The 9489-nt window shown below is 43.0% G+C and overlaps 1 long non-coding RNA gene across 1 annotated transcript in view; it reads left to right on the top strand.

The window, feature by feature from the left end:
• Positions 1-8866, top strand: part of LOC310703234 — an 18870-nt gene extending 10004 nt beyond the window's left edge. Inside the window, exon 4 of the long non-coding RNA XR_014524024.1 lies at positions 8653-8866. This is a non-coding gene — a long non-coding RNA (uncharacterized lncRNA). The remainder of the gene's footprint in view (positions 1-8652) is intronic.
• Positions 8867-9489: the final 623 nt, after the last annotated feature.

Here is a 9489-nt window from a genome sequence, read left to right as displayed (position 1 = left end):
AGGTCCCTCAGACCCAAGCAGAGACAACAGGAAAACTCTTCATCCCCTTCCAACATGCAATTACTATAATTTTATTAGAGATCTTATTATTTCAAAGAAGTATGCAAAGTGACCAATGCAGCTATTCTAAGACTTCAGCTATGCAGGAGTACAGGAGAGAAGTTGTTAATTAATTAAATCAATCACTGAATTAATTTAACTATTTACCCAAAAAAGCACGAGTATCCCGTGTGATTATGTTTGGAACTTTCCATGCCTAGGCATTTAAATATAATTATCCAAATGATTTGTGTATGCAGTTAGACATAAGAAAAGACAGAGAGATATGAGAGATACATAATTGGAGCCAATGACTCTCCGCAGCCTTTTGCTGTTGACAGTAGATGCTTGCACTTGATCTAGTTCAACAGTGGTGGTTCAAAATTCACTCGCATAACTCAAGCTGGATCTACAAGGAGAACGGTAGGAATAAGACTGCTGTGGTTCAAACCATATAAACTGCACTCCTCCTAATTGGGACATGCTTCATCAGGTAATCAACTTAATCAGGACCTTTCCCAAGGAACCCAATTAAAAGTTTAATGACACCGAATGGCACGGACTGCTGCTTAATTGGGATGATAATTCTGTTCTCTGTAATTGGGATGCTACAAGGTGATTAAAGGAACCAGAACAGGGAGAGATGTCCTTTGTGATTTTCACAAGCTGACAGTAATTTGCCTTCTTTCAAAGGGCCTCTGTCAGTGGTGCTTCCTTCCATGTTTCCAGACTCTGCGACACTATTGTTGGAACTTAATTCATTCCAAGGTGGCAATAATGTTGTGTGTGGCTTGTAAAAATCAACCTTGCAGTCACTCTGAAGTTAAGATGCCCTGGAAGCAGCAGACCAGCTCTCAAGCTGTTTGCTCAGAGAGATGTTACAAAGAGAATTCTCGAACCCAGGAGACTTTTGCTGGATGTTCCAGAAACTTGCAGAAGCCTCTCACTTCGTCTCCTTTTCTCCTTATTTCTGCACATACGTGTATATGTCTATGTATGCACAACTATTTCAACCATATCCTGAAGCAAAGCAGGCGTATTCAGACTGAAGAGGGGGGCCTCTGAGGTAAGCCCCCAAAGACATCTAAAGTGAACCCCCTCCCCCAGTGAGCTCTTTGGGGATATTTGCAGTTAAAACTATGCCATCTAAGTCAGACAGCCTGTCTCCAAAATGATGGGGAAATGTAAATGGCGCCATATAAGAGACATGGCAGTTCGGGAGAGGACACAGGAGAGCTGGGTTCTGCTCATTGAGAGGCCTATCCTCCAATCCAGGACTAGAATCTCATCCAACACTCTCCAATCACAGAACCTCAGGGGAGGGATGTTGACACTACAAAACTTTTCTCTTTCTTTGCAACTCTTTGGCTAGTTCTCTGAATAGTACAAAGAGTTTGTTGGGGGCTTTTGATTCCACTTGTCATTGTTGTTTTTGTTTAGTCGTTTTAGTCGTGTCCAACTCTTCGTGACCCCATGGACCAGAGCACGCCAGGCACTCCTGTCTTCCACTGACTCCTGCAGTTTGGTCAAACTCATGGTGGTAGCTACGTGAACACTGTCCAACCATCTCGTCCTCTGTCGTCCCCTTCTCTTTGTGCCATCAATCTTTCCCAACATCAGGGTCATATTTATCCTTAAGTCAGCCTTTCTACCAGTTTGTTTTCTCTCAGTTCTTTTCTGTCCTTCCCAATCTCCCCAGTCCCTTCTTCTGTGTCTTCGTTGCCTCTACTACTAGTCTTTAGTTAGCATAATCATTTGGGAAGTGTCACTGCCACCCTCCCTGCCCCAATTTGGGCCATAGCGTTTTATTTACAGCTCTAGCCTCTCTCAGTCAATCCTTTTGCCCATCTCAAGATCTTAAGCAGCCTAACTGTCTGTTTTCCCAACCTTTTCCATCCTTTCTAATTCAACACTGCCTCTCCAGATATAGATAGAGAAATGATGATATAGATCTTCTTCTTCTTTGGCGATCACTCGTAGCTGAGTAAGATTGTCTTCCATAAACACAGTTTTAACAATGAATCTGCAAGTGACTGTGGAGGCCAATTCTGGATCCACACATCCTTCCACAGTGGGGACATTGCTTTCCAGGTGGGAGTTGATCACGGTGTGGATTTGCCAAGCGTGCCTTCCTCCTAGCACGTTTCTCCTTTGCATTCTGAGTTTAAGTGACTTCAAAGCCTATGACACCTTGAGTAAAGTCTGTTCTCCGATTGGAGCGCTCGCAGGCCAGTGTTTCCCAGTTGTCGGTGTTTATACTACTTTTTAAAGATTTGCCTTGAGACAGTCTTTAAACCTCTTTTGTTGACCACCAGCATTACACTTTCCATTTTAAAGTTCGGAATAGAGTAGTTGCTTTGGAAGACGATCATCAGGCATCCGCACAACATGACCAGTCCAACATGACAGCATCCTGACATTTCACTTCTCCACATTTCACTTCAGTTTATGATTTATTTTTTAATGTCCTCATGAAAATCCACCAGTATTTCAGTGTGAATGTCTCTTAATATACACATGTTTGTACTCAAGTTTGCCTAACACATACATTTTTGCAAAAAAATTTTCCTAATGTAATGCATTTTGGTAAGTTCTTTTCACTAATATATGCCCTTTTTCTGCATACTTCCCCCTAGCAAATGCATTTTTGTACACATTACTTGGCATTGCAAAATTCAGAGAAGTGGAAATTCCAGAGGATTGCTGTGTTTCAGTTTCCATATTGTTCGAGAAAGTGCAAATTAGGCAGGTTAGCTTTTACATCCAACCTGAATCAGAATTCTCTTACATCCTTAGGCTCACATTATTAACTATTGTTTTTCCAAGTAAGAAGAGAACAGGCAACGGAGAACACCATATATGTATGAACTTTTCACAACTGAAGTACTGTGTGAATTTTGTACTTATGTATGTATGTACCTATGTACAGAAAGTAGCTTGATAAACTTTTCCTTATGATACTTGTATCTCCCACTGCTGAAACTATTGGCAAAGAAACTGTATAGATAAACCAGCCAAAACGACTGAAAAACCCAGATATAAAAGCTGAAATTTCCTTTTCTCCTTGTATTTGAACTTCCTTGATCTTCTTTTTGACAGTGGATATTTTTGTTCATTTGCAATTGCTATGCTTCTGGGTATGTTTTATTTAGTTAGCATGCAAAACACACTGCTCTACCTAGAAAATTAAATTCTTTTTAATACATTAATCACAATTGACAATTGCTCCATTGTTGTGGCTTGTAATAGCTAGTCAAACATGACAGCCCACATGCATTTTAAGGCAAAATAGATTTGTTCAGTGTTTGGCCTATTCGGGTCACCAGTGTCTTGCTTGTTTTCAGGAATCCTTTCAGGCTTGCACCAGCTGTTGATCCAAAGGATGTGCTGGTTCTAGTACCTTTCTGTGTTTTTAATTTAAGAACTCAAACAGGAAGTGGCCCTCCATCTCCTAATTGGCCTATTCTGACATTCTTAAATTGTATCCATGGATGGAAAGATGCTGTGGGAATGTTAAGGATAGTAAAGGTAAAGGTAAAGGGGCACCTGACCATTAGGTCCAGTCGTGACCGACTCTGGGGTTGTGGCACTCATCTCGCTTTATTGGCCGAGGGAGTCAGGGTACAGCTTCCAGGTCATGTGTCCAGCATGACTAAGCTGCTTCTGTCAAACCAGAGCAGCACACGGAAACGCCGTTTACCTTCCCGCTGGAGCAGTACCTATTTATCTACTTGCACTTTGACGTGCTTTCGAACTGCTAGGTTGGCAGGAGCGGGGATTCGAACCGCCGACCTTCTGATCAGCAAGTCCTAGGCTCTGTGGTTTAACCCACAGTGGCTATGGATAGCAGGAAAGCATATATTGGATAAATATTATCCTTCCTTCACTCCCGCTATTAAGTGATGTAGCAGAGCAAATTCTCCTCAATATAGCTGGAAGCTAGTTAGCAGATTTGTTTGAATCTCTTAGTTAAGGTTATTCCTGGTGTCCCCTTTTATCCCTCCTAAAAGAATAAAGACACAAGAGTCTTTCTGAGTAAAGTAATAAAAAGTTAACTCACATTTCAGTTCACGATTTGATCCCTGGAAGGCAGACTTTAGTTGGTGGTTACACAAAGAAACTGTGAGTTCATCTCATATGGCGACTGAACTCATGTGCAAAATTACATTAATAGAATACAAAATGGCTGCAGGATAGCAGCATGGCAGCAAAAGAGAGAACAAGGCAAGAAGAGACGAAACTGCATCTGAGAAAATGGCTGCATGACTCAGCTCTTTTATGGAGTCAGCCAGAGCCATGCCCATGTCCCAGATCACATGCAGGGGGAGGAAACTCCAGACCAGTGGAACAGGAAGTTACACCGAATGGATGTCCCCCTGCCTGTGCCCACTCTAGGGCAATAAGGAATTTTGCATTTGACTGCACCAATAGATTACATCCCACAGATGGTAGGTCTGGTGTGGCGATTGTAAGCATATTCTACTGAGCAGGAAGGACCATAGCTCAGTGGTAGATGCGCCACTGCAAATGAAGATGTCCCAGATTCAATCCCAGGCATCCCTGGGCAGAACTGGGAATGTTCCCTGCCACATCACCTCCATGGACGCATTCTAAGAACGCTTAAATAGAGCTAGTGGTAATTAAGTATTTGTAAATTGTCACATCAGGATAGAAGAACCTGGACTGCTTCTGGACATCTTCCTGCAAACAGTAATGTTTAGTCATGTCCGACTCTTCGTGACCCCATGGACCAGAACACGCCAGGTACTCCTGTCTTCCATTGCCTCCCGCAGTTTGGTCAAGCTCATGCTGGTAGCTTCAAGAACACTGACCAACCATCTCATCCCCTTCTCCTTGTGCCCTCCATCTTTCCCAGTATCAGGGTCTTTTCCAGGGAGTCTTCTCTTCTCATGAGGTGGCCAAAGTATTGGAGCCTCGGCTTCACAATCTGTCCTTCCAGTGAGCACTCAGGGCTGATTTCCTTGAGAATGGATAGGTTTGATCTTCTTGCAGTCCATGGGACTCTCAAGAGTCTCCTCCAGCACCATAATTCAAAAGCATCAATTCTTCAGAGATCAGCCTTCTTTATGGTCCAGCTCTCACTTCCATACATCACTACTGGGAAAACCATGGCTTTAACTATACGGACCTTTGTTGGCAAGGTGATGTCTCTGCTTTTTAAGATGCCGTCTAGGTTTGTCATCGCTTTCCCCCCAAAAGCAGGCGTCTTTTAATTTCGTGACTGCTGTCACCATCTGCAGTGATCATGGAGCCCAAGAAAGTAAAATCTCTCACTGTCTCCATTTCTTCACCTTCTATTTGCTGGTGATGGGACCAGTGGCCATGATCTTAGTTTTTTTGATGTTGATCTTCAGACCATATTTTGCACTCTCCTCTTTCACCCTCATTAAAAGGTTCTTTAATGCCTCCTCACTTTCTGCCATCAAGGTTGTGTCATCTGCATATCTGAGGTTGTTGATATTTCTTCCAGCAATCTTAATTCTGACTTGGGATTCATCCAGCCCAGCCTTTCACATGATGAATTCTGCTTATAAGTTAAATAAGCAGGGAGACAATATACAGCCTTGCCGTACTCCTTTCCCAGTTTTGAAGCAATCATGGACAAAGACAACAGGCAGACAATAATAGGTGAGAGCATTCTACCTGTGCCAACGGCATAGGTGCAAACTCCCTGGGGCCTTGGGTGCCCAAGCACCCACAAAATTCCCCACAAAGGAGCCGGGCACTCACAAATTTTATGTCCCAGGGCCATGCACACTGCATGGCACCTATGGCCCCAGGCACCCACAGTCAGGGGGCGAAGCTGGCATCCCTGGCCCAAGGGCAGCCAAGGAGCAATCCAATTGAGTGATTATGCATTACTGGCTAAAGGAATATTTAAGGAAATAAGCTGTCCTGAAACATTTAGACTGGACACAAGGGTGGAAAATAGTCAAGGAAAGATCTGATATGGTGACTCTTGCAAGGACTGGTGTTCCGTCCAGTAGCACCTTAAAGACCAACTAAGTTAGTTCTTGGTATGAGCTTTCGTGTGCATGCACACGAAAGCTCATACCAAGAACTAACTTAGTTGGTCTTTAAGGTGCTACTGGACGGAACTTTTTTATTTTGACTATGGCAGACCAACACAGCTACCTATCTGTAACAAGGACTGGTGTGTGCAACACAAATGGACCACTATGTGGAACCTCTTAGCTTCATGTTTTGACCTTCTGCCTTTTGACCCATCCAATGATATCCTGCTTGTAAATCACCTGTTGTGTATGAAACTGGTATAAATTTCCGTAGAAATAAGATTTGAATTTCAGTAAGGTAAGGTAAAGGTAAACGGACCCCTGACCGTTAGGTCCAGTCACGGACGACTCTGGGGTTGTGGTGCTCATCTCGCTTTATGGGCTGAGGGAGCCGGCATACAGCTTCCGGGTCGTGTTGCCAGCATGACTAAGCCGCTTCTGGCAAACCAGAGCAGCGCATGGAAACACCGTTTACCTTCCTGCTGGAGTGGTTCCTATTTATCTACTTACACTTTGACATGCTTTCGAACTGCTAGGTTGGCAGGAGCAGGGACTGAGCAATGGGAGCTCACCCCATCGTGGGGATTCAAACCGCCAACCTTCTGATTGGCAAGCCCTAGGCTCTGTGGTTTAGACCACAGCGCCACCTAATCCAATTTCAGAGTTTTGCAGTCTTTTCTGCTCCCATCCCTTCTCAGTCATGAAATCCCATTTGTTCTTGCACAAGTTACTGTCTCTGTCAGCCCAACTTACTTAGTATTGGGGGGGAAATCCTTCCAGGAGCACCGTAGAGACCAACTAAGTTTGTCATTGGTATGAGCTTTCGTGTGCATGCACACTTCTTCAGATACGTGCTACTGGAAGGAATTTTTTTATTTAGTAGTGAAAGTAAGTCTCCAACTGTACACTACATGGAGTTCTGCCTAAACCTTCTCCTTTAAACGAAAAAATCCCTTAATCAGATTGAGAAGACTTGATTTGATAAACAGCAAAGGTCTACAAAAATGGGCACTAAACTCTCTACACTCTGGTTGGATTTCAGCTGAAACCCATCCACCACAAATTACTTTTCCCCCTTTGGGGGAAAATAGAGGTCCTTGTGTTTTTCTGCTTTATTTCCCCCATGGGTTTTTTTTTTATAAAAAGCAGCTTTTAGAAGGCAATTTAGAGCTAAAAAACTATCCAGGAACAGCTTCTCTCCCTCCATCCATCTTCCTTCATCCTCCCTGACTCACAACCTTCCCAAACCGATTCCATTTAAAACACACAGAGAAGGGAAATGCACACAAAACTCAGTGTAGGGAGTTTTGTACATGTCAGCTTCGCCTTTTAGACCACTTGTCATCCTGGTAGCTCTCCTTTCCAAAATGCCAGTGTCCGTTCTGATGATTTCCTGTAAAACCTTCCAACCTAGCGCAGAAACTACTCTTCCCCCCCCCCTTCCTTCTTTTTTTCCAGTATAATGCACTTGGACATCTGAAGTGATCCATCCAGCTCTCTCTCTCCCTCCGTCTACCGGAACTTGCCTTCCTTTCGCTCCTTACCAGCTGCTCAGGAACTTGCACTGCGAAAGCCCTGCATGATGCGCTCCATCTCACCACTTACAAAATGCAATAAATACATTCTAATAAATATATATTCAGATCAGAAGCATTTTTGAGCTGCTTAGCCGAGTGCATATCTCGTCCTTTGTACACATATTTGTACAAAGTGTTGCCTGTAATTTTAAAGATGCTTGCCTGAGGGAGGTTTCATTTTTCCATTGAAGTCCCCTTGATTTACTGTATGCAATATGTTACAGCTTCCTTATTTGCTCCTCTGGGACACTTACTGACAGTAAATCTCTATTAAAATATTCTTCCATATGGTTGCATGAAAATTTTATTGCAGTGAGCCTCAGGCTGAAGGTCACAGCTGAGTAGCTGCAGTTAAGCAGTGTAGTCTATAGACTCTGAGGTACATCTGTTCTGGGAGTGAGAGTAAAATTAGAATTTTACTCTCAATAGCAATTCTCTAAACTAGTTACACTTGTTTACCATTGCAGGCCAGGACTAAAGCAATGCCTTCCATATACATGTCACAGGCTATTGTGGCTACATGATTTAGGTCGTAAACTCTGATCCAGAAATTGCAAAAATGTGGAGGTCACTGGAGAGGGTCCCTAATGTATATTTCATTTATGATACATGAAAATTTAATAACCTCTCACATGATGGGACTCTGTGGCTTGCTTCCTTGGTTTTTGGCATCGGATTCATTGCTCGCTGCAACATTTCCTGGCCGGGATAGCACCCAAACTTTGTAAACAATGCAAAATATTATTTTTAATTGAGAGTGAATAGCCAGATCCATGGCTGCCAAGCTGCTCCTAACCTGGCAGTGCCATCATGCCAGTTGGCCCAGTCTTGGGATGCTAAGGTGCCTGCTCTTTGGAAATGGTTTGGAAAGGCGGCCAGGAACCGCGTTCCATTGTAAAGATCACCAAGTATGGGGTGTTACACATCACTCCAAACATTATGTTTAGTAATTGATGCTAGGGTCAGCCAAATGTTAATCTACAGCTTACATTTGCTTGCAGGAAAGTAATACCAGGGTCACTTCTAAACCCTTCTCATTGAGCAACAACATGATAGCTATCAGAATGAACCTGGGCCAAGGCAGTCCTTTCCAATCATCATGTGGCAGAAAGTCAGAGGACTCTCAGAGAGGAATTTGTCCTATAATGCATACGGGGCTAACCAGTGCTCTCTTTTTAAGGAAAAGTGGTGCCCGTACTCGACATGAAGTTGTTACAGTAAGTGGTGCACTTTTAACATTTTTTTTAAGGGGGGTGCCGGTACTGCTTACTCTTGAGTACCCCAAGAAAAAAAAAAGCACTTGGGCTAACTTATGTGGAGCAATCCTACACATCTAAGATTTTTGGAAGCGATGTTTTGTCATTAGATTGCAAACGGCAGTGCAGAAGGGCATATTTCCCCTGCCTATTAAAGGGGGAATGGAGGGCACAGAATTCAGATTCCTTATATTGTCAACTTTTCTGTTTTAGTTTGTATCTCTTATGGGCAATGCCTACTGAAAGTGGTTGAATAACATTCCAGAGATTGAGGGCAGAGGAGGTGGGAAGTTTCAGTTCCCTCCACTTGGATTTTTTAGTTCCTAAATTACAGAAATGTTCAAAAAATATTGTGTAAGCAAGTGCAGTGCAGAACTTTTAAAATTAGACTGCTTACTTCTTTTCCTAACCATCCAATGATATTGTTTTTTGTCACCTCCTTGTTTTCCTCTCTCATAACGTTAAAACTCATGCACGTCCAAGGGAGCCGAATGTTTCAGGAAAGGCAAAAGAAAGCACTTATTCACACAACACAGAGTTAAATTACAGACTTAGCGCTTACAAAATGGCCTTTAACTGGAA

This window comes from Podarcis liolepis, assembly GCF_965112155.1.
Source record: "Podarcis liolepis genome assembly, chromosome: 3".
Lineage (NCBI taxonomy): Eukaryota > Metazoa > Chordata > Lepidosauria > Squamata > Lacertidae > Podarcis > Podarcis liolepis.
This window is presented reverse-complemented; position numbering and strand designations above follow the sequence as displayed.